At 51.4% G+C, this 18,548-nt stretch overlaps 1 protein-coding gene and 1 long non-coding RNA gene across 11 annotated transcripts in view; one reads left to right on the top strand and one right to left on the bottom strand.

Annotated features, from left to right (window-relative positions):
• Window positions 1–18,548, top strand: part of LDLRAD4 (low density lipoprotein receptor class A domain containing 4) — a 428,295-nt gene that overhangs the window by 150,221 nt on the left and 259,526 nt on the right. Inside the window, exon 1 of one of the 10 annotated variants that reach the window (XM_017951485.3) lies at window positions 6,683–7,752. The exons of 7 other annotated variants lie outside the window; for them this stretch is intronic. The gene's annotated coding sequence lies outside the window, so the exon portion shown is untranslated. Of the gene's footprint in view, window positions 1–6,682; window positions 7,753–13,656; window positions 14,754–14,979; window positions 15,076–18,548 lie in introns of those variants that run through there. 2 more of the 10 variants (XM_017951489.3, XM_017951486.3) reach the window with 2 other exon arrangements.
• On the bottom strand, window positions 7,801–13,457 carry LOC116271441. The gene is made up of 2 exons (XR_004179992.1): window positions 12,635–13,457; window positions 7,801–10,829 (listed from the first exon to the last, which is right to left on the bottom strand). It is a non-coding gene; the product is annotated as an uncharacterized LOC116271441 (long non-coding RNA).

The raw sequence follows: 18,548 nt of genomic DNA, 5'->3' as shown, positions 1-18,548 counted from the left end.
TGATGACTAGCTTACTTTGCACCCTTCCTGAGTTCCTTCCTCGATACACTTTGGCACTCTGATAGTCCTCAAGCCCCATCTTTGTTACCTGGGGACACTGGAGACTGGAGAGGCCCAGGGCCATAGGGCAGGTGGCAGGAGCCCTGGCCTTCATGGACTCAGCGGTCCTGGCCTCAAGCGATTCTCCCGCGTTGGTCTCCCAAAGTGCTGGGATTACAGGTGTGAGCCACTGTGTCTGGCCTAGTCGTGGTCTTTTTTGCCAGAGGCAGCTCAGTCATTATCTGTGTGTGTCAGCAGTGAGCTGGATGTCAGGCTATAGAAGGAATGTGGAAGCTGGCTATGGGAGCTGGCTATGGGAGGACCGTGTGCTTTGACCCCAGGCTGAGGCCGGGCTCACAGGCAGGGGACATGGGAACTGATCATGGTGACCACTGACTCACCTTCTTAGGGTGATCTGATCATTTTTCAGTTAGTGTTTATAGAGCGCCTTTGGTGCTGGAGGTGTAGGAATGAAACGCATTTTCTGCCCTCTAGGAGCTACCCAGCCTGGTGGAGACAGAAAAGGGAAAAATATGCCCAGGTGAGGTGTCGGGCGCTGTGTAAGAGGGCACGCGTGCGGGGAGCCTGGGGGCCTGTGGCCTCAGTAGGCTGTTGGGTGGGCGGCCATGGTCTTAGTGAGGAAGCTGCTGGCAGGGGCACTGTGGGCGCCTCCTGGTGTACTCAGGATGGCCAGAGCATGGCACGGGGTCTCCAGTTGGGGTGGAGGGAGATGAGGGTGGAAGGGAGGCAGTGTTCAGACCGTGAGAAGCCACAGGTGCTGCGGAGTGTACGCCGTGTCTGAAGTGCCTGGGGAGCCTGTGAAGAGTTCTAAGCAGAGAAGCGATCGGAGCAGATGTGCATTTGAAGAGCTGCCTCTGTACTGCGGCACCTTGGATAAATGCTGTGATTCCCTGTCAGTAAATATTGAGAGTGAACTTCATGCTCTTTAGATAAATATCCTTTCCTCGGTGTCTTTTCTTCTGATGCCAGGCGTCTGGTAATAAACGCCACGTGGGCTCACGCACACAGACGCCTCTTTCCACGCCTTCTGTTTCCTCTCAAACAAGAGGCGACTGGAAGGGTAATTCGGGCCCGCCCTGCAGCCTGGCCACGCCTGCCACCCAGCCACGCCTGCCACCCAGCCACGCCTGCCACCCGGCCACGCCTGCCACCCACGAGCGAGCCGTGGCTTGGAACTGTGGAGGTTCTGGGGAGGTTTTGAGCTCTTGCCATGAGAATGTGTCTCCATTAGCATGGAATGGGCAATGCATGGACGTTTTTAATCCTCAGCCTACGCGCTAATTAAATTCCTGATTGCAGGTGGCCTGCCACGCAGGGAGCTGTGTCCACAGCACAGTATTTTCCAGGAAGAATGGGTCTTATATCAAGACTGTGAGTCACCGTGTGAAATACATGCGCCAGCACACATGCATACCCCACTGCACGGAAGTTTCTGGAGAAGAACTCGCCCTCACCTTCTGAGATGTGTTGGTTCTGACTCCTGCGTTCACTTCTCAGCCCACGATGGGTTGCAGTCGGAAGTCTGGAAAGCGTCGTCCTGGGGGAACGTGGAGTCCAGGGTCCGGAGGTGGGGCTTGTGGTGTCTGCCGCTGTGCTGGGTGGGCCCCGAGGGGAATGGGCCGAGGATGGACCTGTGGAACCACATCTTAAAGACATTCTTTAGATCTGATTTTCACTTCGCCTTTATTGATTTGAGCTGTGTTGATGTCCCTAGTGACTCTGGTGGGTACCTGCTCCGTGTCAGGGACGTTACAGCCGCACCGCACAGTTTAGTGAGGAGATGGCACCCTTTCCGCTTCCTGCTCTGGGGAAGTAGCCCAGAGAAACCGCGGGAAGAGCTCCATGGAGACTGTCATTTTCGGTGACCTTGGGCCTTATGCTGCCTTTAGATGTAGGCAGCGTCTCTTTCATGTTTTTTTGTTTGTTTGTTTGTTTGTTTTGAGATGGAGTCTTGCTTTGTCTCCCAGGCTGGGGTGCAGGGGCGCGATCTCGGCTCACTGCAAGCTCCACCTCCCGGGTTCAAGCAATTCTCCTGCCTCAGCCTCCCGAGTAACCAGGACTACAGGCGCCACCACCTCGCCTGGCTGATTTTTGTATTTGTAGTAGAGACGGGGTTTCACCATATTGAATATTGACCAGGCTGATCTCAAACTCCTGACCTCATGATCTGCCTGCCTCGGCCTCCCAAAGTGCTGGGTTTACAGGTATGAGCCACTGCACCCGGCCTCCTTCATGTTTCTCAATCCCTACCTTTTCTCACCAGAAAACACTGCCAGAATTTTCAGACTACGCTGTGGCTCCTGGCGGGCTGTGTTCTCAGTGAGAACCCGGGTGCCGGTGGCTGCGGGAGGCTGAGGGAAGCCTCTCCTTTCTGGCACAGGTGGCTGCGGGGCTGCTGTGCTCCTGTCACACTCAGGCTCCAGGAGGAGCAGCCACAGAGAGGTGGAGACGGGGGCCAGGGCTGGGGAATGCTGTGGGTGTGGGCTGACTGCTGCCATCACCTCTGAGAATGGGGGCTGCCCCAGGAGGCCCAGTGTTCCACGCCCTGCTGCTGCTGGAGCCCACCTCACAAATGTTATGCACTCGCCACCGCGTCGCTGTGAACTGTTGCTCTCCCTAGCGTGAACCCTGTGAGTGCCCTGGTGCACTGTCTGCTAGGGAGGCTGAGTCCGTCGGAACCCACAGTTGGCCGGGTGCAGTGGCTCACACCTGTAATCTCAGCACTTTGGGAGGCTGAGGTGGGTAAATCACTTGAGGTCAGGAGTTCAAGACCAGCCTGACCATCTCCCCTAAAAATACAACAATATTAGCCGGGCATGGTGGTGTGCACCTGTAATCCCAGCAACTTGGGAGGCTGAGGCAGGAGAATCGCCTGAACCCGGGAGGTGGAGGTTGCAGTGAGCCGAGATCACACCAGTGCACTCCAGCCTGGGCAGCAGAGTGAGACTCTGTCTCAAAAGAAACAGACAGAGAGAGAGAGAGAGAAAGAGAAAGAGAACCCACAGTCAAGGAACTGCTGAATTTAGGAACAAACGTCTTTTTACTAATTCATGTCTTTATTTATGAGGAAAGTTTCATTATAGGATTCCTTAAATAATGAGAGTTTCTGTATCACGTTTAGAACAGCATTAGATTTACGCTGCTTTTACTGTACTCTGGACCCAGCCCTGGGTGTGTAGCGACACTCAAGCCATGGTTTCTGCTTACATGGGACAGTGAGTTAAACTGGATGATATTTAACAGCGATTTTAATTCCTGAATGCCGTAATTCTGCTCAAACGTAAAAGGTTAGTTTACTATGCATTTCATCACACTGGATCTATTGTTGAGTTCACCAAGCCCCGCCGTGCGCCCCTGCCAGGCATGCCACCAGAAAGGCCGGTCCCTGCCCTCAGGAAGCGCTGGCAGCCACACGCTGTGCACCTGGTCTTCGCAGGGCGGACCCGGAGGCTGTTCCTCTACCACAGTTGCCTTGGGGGTAGACATAAAGGTGCTGTAGTTTTTTTCCTTACTTTTACCTGCCTTTTGAGAGGAAGAGAGGATTTGCTTGTCAGCAGTATCTTTTGCTGAACCCTAAGCTAAATTCTAAGGGAAAATGCAAATAAAAATATCTTGCCCTTGGAACTATGAGAAGAAATGAAAGAGACAAGATGAATGCAAGAAAAATACGGAGAACAAAACAGCACACAACAAGCAACTATTTATGTCAATCGGTGGCAGCTGTACGGAGCTGGGACGGGCGTGCTGGGAACGCCCTCCAGGGTGACTGAGAAACAGAAATGGAGGCCAGTTCTGCAGGGGTTTCCCCTCCCTTCCCTGAATCTGTGGAATGAAGTTGAATAAGACATTTCCCCGGAGATGAGGAGGGTGTGGTCCAGCGCTCAGCACTTCCTGTTCATGCTCCATGTCCTGGCCAGGGCTTGTGTGTGTTAATAAAGTTTTATTGGCACTTGGCCACACCATGTGTGTGTGTGTTGTCTGTTGGGGCCGCGTTCCTGTCTTCTCGGCAGAGCAGAGGAGCCGGGGCCGAGGCGGCGTGGCCTGTGCAGAGCCGTTCACCATCTGGGCCTTTGTGGGAAGCTTTCTGTCTGGGCTCCGGTTGCGTCTTAATGTAAACACATGTACACAATAAATATCAACAACGGATTTTCTGGCTAGGGTCTCACAGACTAACAGATTTCAGTGGAGCTGGGTGTAAGCACATCTCTGTATTTATTCCCAATTATTTTTATCATTTTTAATGGAACTCTTAACAGCTCACACTCCTTTGGCATCCTCTACCACAACTGTTTAATTTGGTGTGTGTGTGTGTGTGTGTGTCTTTTGAGCAAAGGCAGAAATCCCTTGTTTTGATTTCCTTTTCTCATCGCAGCAGTTGTAGTGCTCTGGCTTTATATGCTTTGGGAACCTAAAAAGCAACTGGGTCTCAACACCAACTCATGGCCTTTTTTTAAGTTTGTGTATGACATTATACACATATGTATAAATATATGTGTATTTTTGCTTCAGTGGAATGAAAATGTGCGTCACAGACTGTATGTTCAATGTTTTCTTTAGCTGCCCACAGTTACGGGATTGTGCAGAAACGCTTAGCTATCTTTGTTGCTTGTGTGCTGACTAATGAAATAATTGATTTTTCCTCTTTTGCATTTTTAGAATCAGAAGATTGTTTTTTCAAGTAAGCTTATACTATAATTCAATGATTGATGGTTGAGATCTGTGCTCATATTTTCATTTTCAAAGATTATTATATGCTTTTTGAAGGAGACAGTGTATTTAATGAAACAAACTGAAATAGCTCCCCTTTTATATTTAAGCAAAATGGATAGAAAATCAGTAACTTGCTTTTGAATAGTACCTGGCAGTTTATGTGATTTAAAAGTATTTTGCAGTTCAGTGTAGAAATAAATGCTACTTTTTGTGACACTGCACACTTTTAGCTGAAACGTGGAGTATACTTTTACTCTGTACATTTTCATCTAGACTGAATTTTAAAGCTACCTTATTTTTTTATAATAAATTCCAGAGTTTTCCAAAATTCTCGTATTTCTTTTAAAATGACACGTGTACAATTCCATTCTTCTTTGACAATATGTCCACATTTATAAATATTTTCTAAATATTTCACATATTTCCACCATGGAAATGTTTGGAAATGTGTGAAATATTTAGAAAAAATGTGTATGTTTGATCCTCAACCACGTGAAATTTGCTTTTACCTTTTAGAGAAATCACACTTGGAAGTGACGTCATGTGTCGTGATAATTACCCGTGAATGTTGGCTGTTCCGTTACCTTCTGACCCACACAGGTCGTCTCTTGGGATAGCACAGGTAGAGGAGGGTGCTGTGGAGGCCGGAGCCCTCCCAGCCCTGACCCCACACGGGCTCCTGTGGAGGCCGGAGCCCTCCCAGCCCTGACCCCACACGGACTTCCTATGGAGGCCGGAGCCCTCCCAGCCCTGACCCCACACGGGCTCCTATAGAGACCGCACTTCCCAGCCCTGGCCCGGCACACAGGCTCCTATAGAGACCGGAGCCCTCCCAGCCCTGACCCCACACGGGCTCTTATAGAGACCGGACCTCTCCCAGCCCTGACCCCACACGGGCTCCTATGGAGGCCGGAGCCCTCCCAGCCCTGACCCCACACGGGCTCCTATGAGAGACCGGACTTCCCAGCCCTGACCCCACACGGGCTCCTATAGAGACCGGACCTCTCCCAGCCCTGACCCCACACGGGCTCCTATAGAGACCGGACCTCTCCCAGCCCTGACCCCACACGGGCTCCTGTGGAGGCCGGACTTCTCCCAGCCCTGACCCCACATGGGCTCCTATAGAGACCGGACCTCTCCTGACCCCACATCGGCCTCCCAAGGAGGCCGGAGCCCCTCCCCAGCCCCGACCCCACCACCGGCCCCAGAGCCGGGACCTCCCAGCCCCTGACCCCCACATGGCTCCCTGTGCGCCGGAGCCCTCCCAGCCCTGACCCCACACGGGCTCCTGTGGAGGCCGGAGCCCTCCCAGCCCTGACCCCACACGGGCTCCTGTGGAGGCCGGAGCCCTCCCAGCCCTGACCCCACACGGGCTCCTATGGAGACCGGAGCCCTCCAGCCCTGACCCCACATCGGCCTCTGTGGAGATGGGAGCCCTCCCAGCCCTGACCCCACACGGGCTCCTGTGGAGGCTGGACTTCTCCCAGCCCTGACCCCCACACGGCTCCTATAGAGCCCAGACTCCTCCTCCCAGCCCTGACTCCCACACGTGGGTTCTATAGAGCCCGACTCCTCCCAGCCCTAACCCCACACACACAGGCTCCTTTCGTGAGGCCGGACTTTTCCCAGCCCTGACCCCACATAGGCTCCTATGGAGACCGGAGCCCTCCAGCCCTGACCCCACACAGGCTCCTCTGGAGGCCGGACCTCTCCCAGCCCTGACCCCACACGGGCTCCTGTGGAGGCTGGACCTCTCCCAGTCCTGATCCCACACGGGCTCCTGTGGAGGCCGGAGCCCTCCAGCCCTGACCCCACACAGGCTCCTCTGGAGGCCGGACCTCTCCCAGCCCCAATCCCCACACACGGCCCTGTGGGATAAGCTGGACCTCTCCCAGTCCTGATCCCACACGGGCTCCTGTGGAGGCCGGAGCCCTCTCAGCCCTGACCCCACACGGGCTCCTCTGGAGGCCAGAGCTGGGCCGTGGACTGCAGGCTGCTGATGGGAGCAAGCTGTCATGCAGGAGTGGCTGTCTGTCCATTGTTGGTCTGTGGAGAAGGTTCTAGATCCAAAGCCCCTGGAGTCTAGAATCTCACTAATTAAATGTGGTCCCCAGCAGCGTCAGCATCTGCTGGGAGCTGGTTGGACATGCAGCCTCTTGGGCCTGCCCGGACCTGCTGAACCGAATCTGCAGTCACCACATGCCATGGAATTCACAGGCACCTTCATCTCAGGAAACTCTGGTTTGGATCATCGGTTTCCCAGAACGGCCGTGCATCAGAATCGCCTTTGGAGCTGATGAGACTCTGCCGAGTCCCGCACCAGCCCCCACAGATAGTGACTGAGTTGGTCTGGAGTGATTCTGCCGCCCAGCCGGGCGTGGGACCCCTGCTCTGAAATGGTCGTCCCTGTTGGCTGAGGGGCGACTGAGAAGGCCAGGCCCCTGCTGGGTGTGTCTGCAAGTCTGCAGCAGCTTCCGCGACACAGTCCAGCTGCTGGGAGCCTCACCCCTAGGACTCCATCCCCGAGTGGACGTCTCGTCCCCAAAGAGCGCCTGGGCCCTGGACCTGTGTGGAGGTGCCGGCTGCAGCCCCATGACGGGGATGGAGATTTGCCGGCGTCTATCCACCCAGCCTCCACTCCCTTCCCTTCCCGTTCCCATGGAAACAGATTGCGGGAACACTGGGCATGGTGCTATCTTTACCCGGTTTTTGGCGATCTGAGGTCTGTTTCCATGGGAACTGGAGGGAAGGGGACGGTAGTGGAGCAGCTAGACTGCTTTTAGATTTCGATGGCAGCCTCTGTGCTCACTGTAAAACCTGCTTTGCCCAAGTTTACCTCTAGGCCAGGGGTCTGTGCAGCTCTGAATGCAGCCAGGACTCATCTGGAGGAGAGGCCGGTGGAAAAGGAGGAGAAAAGGAGGTCTGAAAATATCCTTGAAAACGCCCGTCATTCCCTTTTCCTCCAGGAAGCCATTTTTAGGTGTTGGTATAAGTTATTTAAATGCCATCTTTAGTTATTATTTCTTGTATGGTTTTATTGAACATAATAACATGTTTTTATTCAAAGGAAGCGAGGAGATGAGTCATTTCGATAGGACTGATCTCTCCGACGTGGGGAATCCCTGTGGCTCGGCGGTGCGAGTGAGTCACAGCTGGCTCTGTGTGCTGGGCTGGAAATGAGGGCCTGGTGGGTCAGGGCAGGGCAGAAGCCGAGTGAGATGGGGAGGCTTGGGGTGGTGATGAGGACAAAGTAAAGGGATGCTGACCTATGTAAGTATGTGAAGATGAAAATGCTAAATTCTCATTTAAGCAGGCCCTGGTCTGAGTGAACCCTCTGGGTGTTCATTTATGGAGTGGAGTTTGTTGGGGCAGTCATGGTGCTCTGCTTTTCCCTCCCCTCCTTTTGTACAGTCAGGGAACAGCACCCTCTTCCTCCCTCCCAGGGAGCCTGCACCTGGCAAGAGGCCTTCTCGTCTCCTCCCTCCGGCTGGCGCCTTGCTCTTCAACGCTGGTCTTGTCCACTGGCATATGTGTGTTTCCTGATTTCAAATGTATTTGTTAATTATTTAGTTTTTAAGTAAAAATGGAGCGTAGTTTTGGTGACTGCATGGGGTATTGGGGATACTTGGGGAACACCGGCCCAGATTATCTTGGTGAAAGTGGCCGCAGCTTACTTTCCCTGGAGGAGTGAAATCAAGTGCCCCAGTTCTTGCTGTTTGAGGGAACTGTGTTCACTTCGTCAGACTCCGGGAGGGAGGCTGGGCACGAGGTTGCTGTCTGTCGTGGGAGAGCTGCCCCTCCCTGCCTGTCCTCCCAGGCCCTGCGGGCACTGGCTTCTGTCTGAAGAAATGTGCTCAGGTCTCCATGCAGAGTAGGGGTTGGAATAAATCGATTCCTGCTAGTCAACTCCAGTGGGGAAGGGAATAAATAAGGGCCAGATTCTGAGCGGGAAAAAGAAAAATCTAAAGAAGACGCAACTTTCCGTGCAGAGGAAGTCGGCAGTCAGGCTGGCATGACCGATGGTCGCTTACATCATGAGAGGCCTCTCAGAGCCCGTGCATCCCCAAGAACGGCGGCGTCAGCGGCCAAGCGTGGCAGTTACATTCCCTCTTGCCGGTGGCGTCCTGTGGTTTTCTTCGGTGGATGCCGGGAATTCTCTTGCCTGGATCTGATGGTGGACGTGTAAGAGACAGATTCTTTCAGCATCGGGTGTCCTCAGGAGCTGCTTCTGCGGGTGAGGGCACGGCTCAGGATGAGACGGCTCCTGCAGCTGCCGATCCATGCCTCTGAAGCTCCACAAACTCAGCACACGCTCGGCCTCCGGTGCCGTGGGAGACGGCGCGGCCACACACGGTTCCAGAGGGGCCCATTCTGTCTTCCAGGAGGGCACGAGTCTTCACCGCTGCCTGGGCTGCCTGGCGGGACGCACGGTACCTGTCTGTGGTGCGTTCCCCATGAATAACCCTCGCTTGCTTTTCCTGTGTGAGAGCACACACACGGGCCTTTGTTACCAAGGCAGTGGAAATTGGTCTAATGAACTCTTCATGCTTGGCCGGAGGCCTCCAGAACACAGCGGTGGGGTTTGTGGCCCCATTAGTTAGAGACCAGGCAGCCTTCCCCTGGGTTCTCTGCCCTCTGTGACAGCTGCTCCTGGGGACAGATACTTTCACATCCTGCCTCGCCTGGCCTCGCAGGAAGTCGGGACTGCCGGTCGAAGGCTTGGTGTGCAGGCCCCGCAGGTGGCGTTCGATGTTGGGTGAACACACCCAGGAGCTCCTCCGTCACACTCTTGGACCTGCCGGCTGCCGGTGACATTGACGCCAGGGCCAACCTCTGACAGCACTGTTCTGCGTTCTGTCCTTCAGACACCTGCTGAAATACGCAGCTCCTTGGATTTCTGTGGTCAGACAAAGTTGTTTCACCAACATGAACTGACTAGGCTGTGCCACTTCTGTTTCCATAACTCGGTCGGCCTTAGTGATGGCTTTGCTGCTTGAAATGCAAGTCATTCTTGGAAAGGCTGGTCTAGAGGTCATCTTTTAGCTCTTAGATCTAGAGTGCCTGTGTTCTCCCAGGTGGTGTTGCAACCCATGACTTTCCTAGGGTGGCACACAATTAATTGCGAATTATTTCTTCTTCCGGTTCCCTGAAATGGGAGAAAGAGCAGGGTGGTTGAACCGAAGTTTAAGTGGTAATTGGATATCAGATGGGCCTGTATCTGCTTCTCCTCTGCAGGCAATAGAATCCTCTTCCTCTCGCCAGAGGAAAGTGAGACTCCCCTACCTTTTGTCATAAAGGACATACTCAGGCAGTGAGGAGTCGTCATTCCGCCGAAACACAAACGCTGGCCAGTCCCAAGAGCTGCTCGAGTGTGACCCACCATTGAGCCTCCATTAAGTTGCGTGGAGCAATGGGCAGAGCGTCGCAGGCCCGTCCCAGACAACACAGACGCTCCCCCGAAAGTATCTGGGAAAAGGTTTACTGGAGCATTTCTGTCCACCACCGCTCACCTTCAACTGGATACTGAGTTGTGAAAAGTTATATAAAGCGGACAGTTTTTCTTTGTCCTAAAGGAATATATATTCCTCAGATAATGAATGTGAGCAAATGAGGCAGAAGTGCTTCATGAAAGCTCAGCTGTTCCCTGTGTGTGTGATTTAAGAGGCACTTGTGGAGCTGGTTTGGAGCTTGGTGAACAAGGCGTGCCTAGGAGGCTTTGTGAATGCAGGTGACCGAAATGCCTCCGATCGTTCATTTCTGTCGGGAACATTGGCTGTTTTGTCGCTGATCAGTTGGTCTGAGCCTTAAGGTATAGAGCGTTTTGCCATGTCCTGGCGTGGCCCCGTTCGTTGGAGACCCGGCAGCCTCCCCCTGGGTTCCCTGCACTCTGACGGCTGCTCCTGGCGACAGCTGCAGGTTCACAGCCTGCCTCGCCCGGCAGAGGGGCATGGGGCACCCTGCTTGTCAGAAGGGTGGTTTGCTGTCCTCTCTGTGCTGGCTTCATTCTCGGGGCTGTGTGGAAGCTTGAGAGGTGATGTGAAGAACTTCAAAGGTCAGCACTTTACCAAGGGAACAAACCACACCAGAAAAGCGACAGAAGCACGGCAGACGGCGCCCCGCGTGATTATTTTCCGAGAAGGAGACGTAAAAACTTGGTCAAATTTATTATTTTTCTTTCTATTGCTGCTTTTTAAATGTGATATTTCAGTATGAAAACATGAAAAAAAGCCAATCAAATATCAAGAGCCTCTATCTTTTTCCTTTTAAAGGCAAGTTTCTTTCTTGACATTTTTTTCCTGTTCTACTATTCTACCACATTTCATACCAAAAACCTCACCCACACACTTTCTCTAATTTTGTATCCTTTCTCCTGTTTCTCTCTGTTGTTAATTTTAGCTGGCATGGAATGATTTGAGCTTTGATTTTTATCTATTGGGAACTTTTTAAAAAAAATCAAGACAAATTCGCAGAGGAACTAGGAGATAAATCGACGTTGTATCCAGTTGGGTCAGATAAGAACTGGAAGAGGGTGGGCTGAGTCGTGTTAGAGACACGATTTCATCGGCCGGCTGCCGAGGCAGGTTGTAGTAATTTGGGAGGGGTGGTAATTTCTCCGGCCCTCGTTAGATCCAGTGTCTTGTTTGTGTTTTCTCATTACACACACATTGGCTCTATGAGGCCAGTGCCATCGTTACTTCCATTTTACCGCCAAGAAAACTGAGGGTCGGGGGCTTTAAGTAACTGCCTACGTCACACACAACCTAGAATGGGGTGTACCCAGTGTGGGCAGAGCCCAGACTCTTGTCCTCTGGCCCCTTTATATAAGGCTCTTGTTTGAGCGTGTTTGAAACAGCGTGGGGCTGGGCACTGCCTGTGCAGCAAACTCCCAGCCACGATGTCCCCCATGGGGTGCCCCCAGGCCAGCAGCCACTTGTGTGTGGCGCCCAGATGCAGGACAGAGGCAATAGATTGAAAAGGAGGTGACCCGACTGAGGCTTAGCTAGAATTCCGTGCCATACAATCAGCATTTATTGGGCACCTGCTGTATTCTAGTCCCCATGGTCAAGGCCGAGGATAATCGGGAAGCGATGTCCAGAAACACCTGCAGAGGCAGACGAGACACGAGGATCTGGGCCCCGTGGCGACAGGAGCTTGGTTTGTTTTGCTCACTGCTGTCTCCCCAGCTCCTAAAATAGTGCCTGCCAGAGTAATGACCCCACAAATAGCTGCTGAAATACTGAATGAAGAGATGCAGCTTTGGTGGCGTCCTGCAGGCCAGAGAGCAGGGAAGACTGTGGCCGGCACAGGTGTCCCAGGGAAGCCTGCTGTGAGCTGACAGCAAGGAGTGGCTTGGCAAGGGGGACGAAAATTGTTTCGTACAAACAGCTTGTCGGTTCATATTCTTTTCTACTCCCACCAAAGAATGAGACAGCTCCCCCTCCCTTCCTGCCCACACTTGTTAGCCTATGGTCTGACCCCCTTCTTGTCCGCCTGTCATGCCCATTTTAAGCTGATTTTATCTGAAGAAAGCTGGAGTGGGGGAGATCCCTGGGTGTGGAGCGTTGCAGAGGCCGGCCCCTGCCCGCCAGCCCCCTGCCCCTCAGTCTGAGCCCTCACACCAGGCCACAGTGGGAGCGGAACCTCTACAGGGGTGGGGCTGGGTTGGGGGCATTCCTTCTGCTTGGCTGGTAGCCACAGTGGAGGTGTCCGTGATGTGCTCAGACCAGGCTGGGTGCCGTCTGAATGCACATCCGCCCAGGGATCATCTGCTCCTGGGCCAAGCCCTGACCCTTTTCCGTGCCCTTGTGCATGTAGGTGCTGCAGGAATGACCTGGTTCGGGCCCTGGAAGGGTGGATATCTTACCAGTATTCCTGATTCCTAGCGAGCGGCTGGTGCAGGTGTGCACGGCTGTCTTCCTAGCACTGCAGGCTCTCCCTCCTGAACCAGTGTCTCCTGTGGCCGCTGCGCGTGGACGGTGGAACTGGAAACTTGGGCCAGGATCCAGACACCTGGTTCCAGCTGTGGCTTGCATTCCTCCCACACTCACCTTCAACCTGTCCCCTCTCCCTGAGCCTCCGGATCGCCTCCTCCACAAAGCACAGCAGTCGGATATGTGACTCCCTGTGGCTTCCTCTGCTGCTAGATCGTATGAGTTGATAATTACAGACTTACGAATGCATTAAGGACAGTTACCCTGTTTGTTTAGTTTGGGGGGAACTCTCTCCAACGTGGTTTGAGTAGAGCCTCAGGATTTATCAAGCGCCAGGTTTGTCAAGGTGACTTTTTAAAGAATGTTCTAATATACTTACCGCTTTTCCTGTTTGCAGCCTGTGTGTGTCTTTGAGTCAGATGTTTTGGATTGTGACTTGCTTTCTGAATTGGTGGCCTACAGCAAGGCACTACGCTACCCTGAACTACGTTCCCTGAACAAGTACCCAGAGCCCACTGAGCTGCCCGGGGTGAGGGTGGCTTGGAGGTTGTGTTACAAAAGCTGCACGTTTTTTTGCACCCCCACATCACAGAGATGAAAAGTAGCGTGAAAAATTCATCGCATTCCAACTCAGTCTTCCCTGGCTATAGGCAGCCCGTTCCTCTGACTTGCTCTCAGATTTGCATTTCCGTGTAGATTTTCCGTGCTTCTGCACTATGTCCCTTTCTTTTGTTTCTCTTTAGTTTTTTTTTTTTTTTTTTTAAGAGACAGGGTCTTGCTATGTTGCCCCGACTGGAGTGCAGTGACGCAATCACAGCTCACTATAGCTTTGAACTCCTGGGCTCAAGCGATCCTCCTGCCTCAGCCTCCCCAGTATAGGTGTGCACAGCCATGCCCAGCTAATTTTTATATTTTTAGTAGAGACGGGGACTTTCTGTGTTGGCCAGGTGGGTCTCAAACACCTGGGCTCAAGCGATCCTCCTGCCACAGCCTCCCAAAGCACGGGGGTTACAGGCGTGAGGCACTGTGCCTGCCCACGCTGTCCTTTTTATGCCCATCTGCCCTCTCTCCCTCGGCCAGAGACATGACCACAGGGGACTTTTTGGAATGGGAGGGAACTGCAGTTTCACCTCCTCATTGTACAAAAGAGGAAATGGGAGCCAGGGCCGGGAGTCACCAAGGGTACCAGAAGCAGGTGGGTCCCCACCTGGGGCTCTCTGCCCACAGCTGACTGCCTGGAGATGGGGATGTTTTGTTTGTAGCACCTGCTTTTCTTTCCTGTTAGGAGATCTTGAGACTGACTGGCCGTCGCCACGGTCTGCGCTATCCATGAGCTCTGAGGCACTCACATGGAGACGTGTGACACCTCCCTTGTAGGGACACCTGGTGCCAGCTCAAGTCGGAAATAGCTTCTCCAGTGTCTTTTTCCCACTTTTTCTCTCATCTGTCTCATGACAAGCCCTTTGCCTCTTTGATCCTAAGTGAACATCGGGTGCGATGATGCATAGGTGAGCTGTGCAGTGCAGCTCTCAAACACAGTCATTTTTATTTTTATTTTTAAATTTTGCAACAGAGCCCCAGTTTGCCAAGGTTTAGAATGACCTCTTTGTTTTGCAGTGTTCCTTTCTACCTGGAACTTCTCTGGTGGGTAGAGTGGCCAGAGATCGGCGTCCACAGGCCGGCGCTCAGCCCCGAGCGTCTGTGGGGCCTGAAGCGGTCGCGGCGGCTGTGGGGCTGTCACCTAGGTAACCGACATTCCGCCAGCGAAACAGTCTGTCCACAGCAGGAGGAAATAAAAAATGAAACTGCAGCGTCAATTCTTCATGCACTACGGTATTTTGAATGTGACTTGAGTTTGGAAAAAAGGCTGTTTGACTTCTCCGTTGGATTTTGGCCTCTGTGCCCGTGTGTGACCCTCACATTTCCTGAACGTGTGTGTTTTTACAGTTACAGTGTCTTTTAACGAAAGGTGTAATGCGGACACAGCTCCGTTCTTACTCCTGAATGACTCTGAGGAGGACTGCGTTTCCGATAAGTTTTTGCGAATAGCTGGTAAGGCCGACATGCCCTGTAACTTGCTTGGTTAGTTACTTGGTTTGTGAGTGTTCGTGTTTTTAAGACGGCCCTTCCTGCGGGGGTATTTTTCCATTTGACGTGCTCTATTTCCTTAGTAACGGTTGCTCTGTTCTGGGAGGGACTTAATGACATTTTTCAAGTGCAATATTGAATTAATTTATTTCCTGGTTAGTTCTGCCCATCTTCCCAGTATAAATAGAACCTCCGCGTGTGTGTGTGTGTGTGTGTGTGTGTGTGTAGAATGAAGGCCATGTGCTTGCTGCCTTGCGGGGGCTCTTGACTGTGACCTTACATCTGGGTAAGTTGCCTCTTCCTGTATTCCCCCCTCTCCTCCTCTCTTGCTTTAAGCCACTTGGGTTTAGGGAGCTTCCCGGGCCTCAGGAGTAGCGTGGGAAGCAGTGGCTTCGCGGCGAGAGGCCCAGGGTCCGTCCTGCTCTCCTGCTGCCAGTGTTGGGCGCAGTTCTTGAGCCTCCATGGGGCAGCGCTTGCTCTCTCTCTCCCTCTCTGTAGCCCAGGGGCACTTAAGTCAAAACGACCTCTGAAGGCCTTTGCGGGATAGGACTTTGTGGGAAGTGTGAGTGCAGCGGGATCACCGCTAATAATCATCATCTCGACTCTTCTAGTGGGGTCGTGGGAAAACCAGCCCGGAGGGTCCCAGCCAAGCAGGCTGAGGAGCAGCACCTCCACCTGGGAAATGCCCCTTGCCGGCCGCGGCTGGGGCTGGGTTAACCGTGTAGGTGTTTGCTGAGCCTTCTCTGTGCTGGGTACAGTCCTTGGGGAAGCTTCACATAAGTGCCTTCCTTCACTCCTGTGTTCGCTGAGGAAACACATACTTACCGGGCACCTGCTGGGTGCCGAGGGGAACGGGAGGAGCTGTTGGCCACTGCCTTTGCTCTCACAGCACTTGTGGGGGAGACGGGCAGGCGTGGTGCAATCAGGACCCCCGCGTGGAGTTGCAACTGCAGATGTGTTGGGAAGCCGACCAGGTGTTGCGGGCTGTGCAGCAGGGTCCAGACTTAGACTGGGGGCCAACGAAGAGGCATCTCCAAGGAGGGTTGTTTGGGCTGAGGCTGAAAGGCTGAGTGGCAGCTCATGAGCAGGAGGCTCATGAGAGCAGAAGATTGGAGGGATGGCCGGCATCAGTGTGTGTCCAGCTCCTCCAACTTTCACATTTCCACGTGTTGGCTCCACAGATGCCCAGCGTGGCCGTGCCGATTGCTGGTTGGTTTCTAAACTAAAAGCACACGTCTTGTCCGGAACAGGTCCTGCAGGCTTCTACTGACTGTGCTGGCCCTCGGAGTTTTCTCTGGGTCCGGATCACCCACCCTGCCCTGCCTCTTGGTCACCCGGCACACACTTACTGAGTGCCACTGGGTTCTGGCCCCTTCTGGGTGGTCACAGTCTTTCACGGAGCAGAACGAAGCCTGCAGCTCTACTGTGTGCTCCTAGAAAGGGTAGCTAGTCTTTGTTGCTAGCGGTGAGGAAGAAGACGTTTTACAGCATTTATGATTACATTTTACCTTGAAAATTGCATTGGGGGAGACTCAGAGCGTACATAGGAATAGGCACGTTATCCATTGATGAGGTAACACAACTGTGTCCGTCCTGCTTTTGTTGGGAACCGCAGACATCATTGTCCTAAAAACCCTGGCCATGACCACACTTAGACCTCATAGGAACTATTACACACCCGTGTCCAACCTCTCTTTTAGAAGATGTAAAGTTAAGGACTGGTGGGGGCGATTAAGCCAGCATAAGAAAACTGGGAAGTTGGTTGTTTCTTCTGTTTTGATCCACATTGGCTTCAGTCTTTCCCATAGCCTTTTGACATGTGGGATGTATGATAACTTCATTTTTCTAATTAATTTTTTTGACAAATAATAACTACATATATGTGGGGTACAATGTAATGTTTTGCTATATGTACGCATGGTAGAAATATTCAAATCAAATGAATTAATATATTTATCGCCTCACCAACTTACATTTTTTGTGGTAAGAATGTTAAAAATGTATCATTTTAGCAATTTTTAGATATGTGATACTTTTTTATTAACTGTGGTCACCATGCAATGCAGTCTGTCACTAAAACGTATTCCTCCAGTCCATCTGAAATTTTCCTGTGTCTGATCAACGCTGCCCTTTTCCCCATCCCTCTTCCCCCTGCCTCCGGTAATCTTTCTACCCTCCTTTTGTGAGATTGACTCTTTGAGATTCCACATATAAGTGATCGTGTAGTATTTGTCTTTCAATTCCTGACTTACTTCATTTGGCATGATGTCCTCCAGTTTCATCCATGTTGTTGCAAATGACAGAGTCTCGTTCTTTTTGAAGGCTGTATAGTACTCCCCTCTGTACGTATACCGCAGGGTCTTTATTCGTTCGTCCACTGAAGGACACTTAGGTTGCTTCCGTCTCTTGGTTATTGTGAATAGTGCTGAAATGAACGTGGGGGTGTAGATATATTTTTGATGTACCTATTTCAATGCCTTGGATGTATACCCATCAGTGGGACTGCTGGATCATATGGTGATTCTATTTTTAGTCTTTTGAGGAACCTCCGTACTGCTTTCCGAAATGGCTGTACCCATCTCCATTTCCACCAGCAGCGTACCTGGGTTCCCTTTCCTCCACATCCTTGCCAATACTTCTCATCTGTTGTCTTTGAGAATGGCCGTGCTAGTGGGTGTGAGGTGATGTCTCACCGTGGCTTTAATTTGCACTTCCCTGATGCTTAGAGATGCTGAGCCTTTTTTTCATACATCTGTCAGCCATTTGTATATCTTCTTTTGAGAAACGTCTTTTCAGGTAACTCCCCATTTTAAAAATTGGCTTATTTGTTTTCTTGCTGCTGAGTTGTTTGAGTTCCTTATATACTTTGGATATTAGGCCCTTATCAGAAGTATGGTTTGCAAATATTTTCTCCCAATCTATCGGTTCTCTCTTCATTCTGTTGATTATTTCCTTATGATAACCTGATTTTTAAAAAGTGAGGTAGCATAACTTCTGCAATGAAGCAAAGAGACAAAAATCCCACAATAAAACAGCAGCAAAGACCTCCCTGCAGTTTGGTTTTCTCTCTGAGTTCAGAGAATGAGAACAAACCAAGTCTAGCATATTTGCACACCAAGAGCATCATAGAAAAGGGCAGAGAAAAATCAAAGCTTTAGGGCAGGTGGGCTTTTGTCTGTATCTGGCAGGATAAATTCCATTTCCCAAAGTTCATGATGCTAGTGCAACTAGTTTTCTTCTGAAGTCCCTGTAGGACCTGCGTGTTGGCCTTTTTTAGATGGAATGTTAGAATTCAGAGAAAAAATGTTTTCTCATATTTTGAAGCACTTCAAAGCCACCATTTATGCAAATAATTTATTTTTTAATTAAAATGTTACCTGTTCTTTAAACTTGAGGACCCCTACTGGGCCAAACCTTATTAACCGAGGACGTTACTATAGATACATGAAGATAATAGAATTGGATATCTTAGTATCTTAAAGTACTTCATTAATTTTTAATGTACTCCTTATAATTAGTACGTATCAGTGATGTGTTACTTCACTACCATCTGTTTATAGCAACATGAGGGTAAAGAGGACTCCTTTCTGTTCTTGCTGTGCTCTCTTAAATTCTTTTTCTGTAGTTCGATGGTGAAAAAGAAGAATGAGATTACATTTTCTAAAAATTGGTTATAAATTGATTAGGATGAAGTGATGACAGAAAAGAGGTTTCTTTTCCTAAATATTGGAGATTGATATTCAGGATTCTGTTTTAAAA

The sequence above is a fragment of the Papio anubis genome, chromosome 19, assembly GCF_008728515.1.
Source record: "Papio anubis isolate 15944 chromosome 19, Panubis1.0, whole genome shotgun sequence".
Lineage (NCBI taxonomy): Eukaryota > Metazoa > Chordata > Mammalia > Primates > Cercopithecidae > Papio > Papio anubis.
Note: the sequence above shows the minus strand (reverse complement) of the source record. Positions and strands in the feature narration are given on the sequence as shown.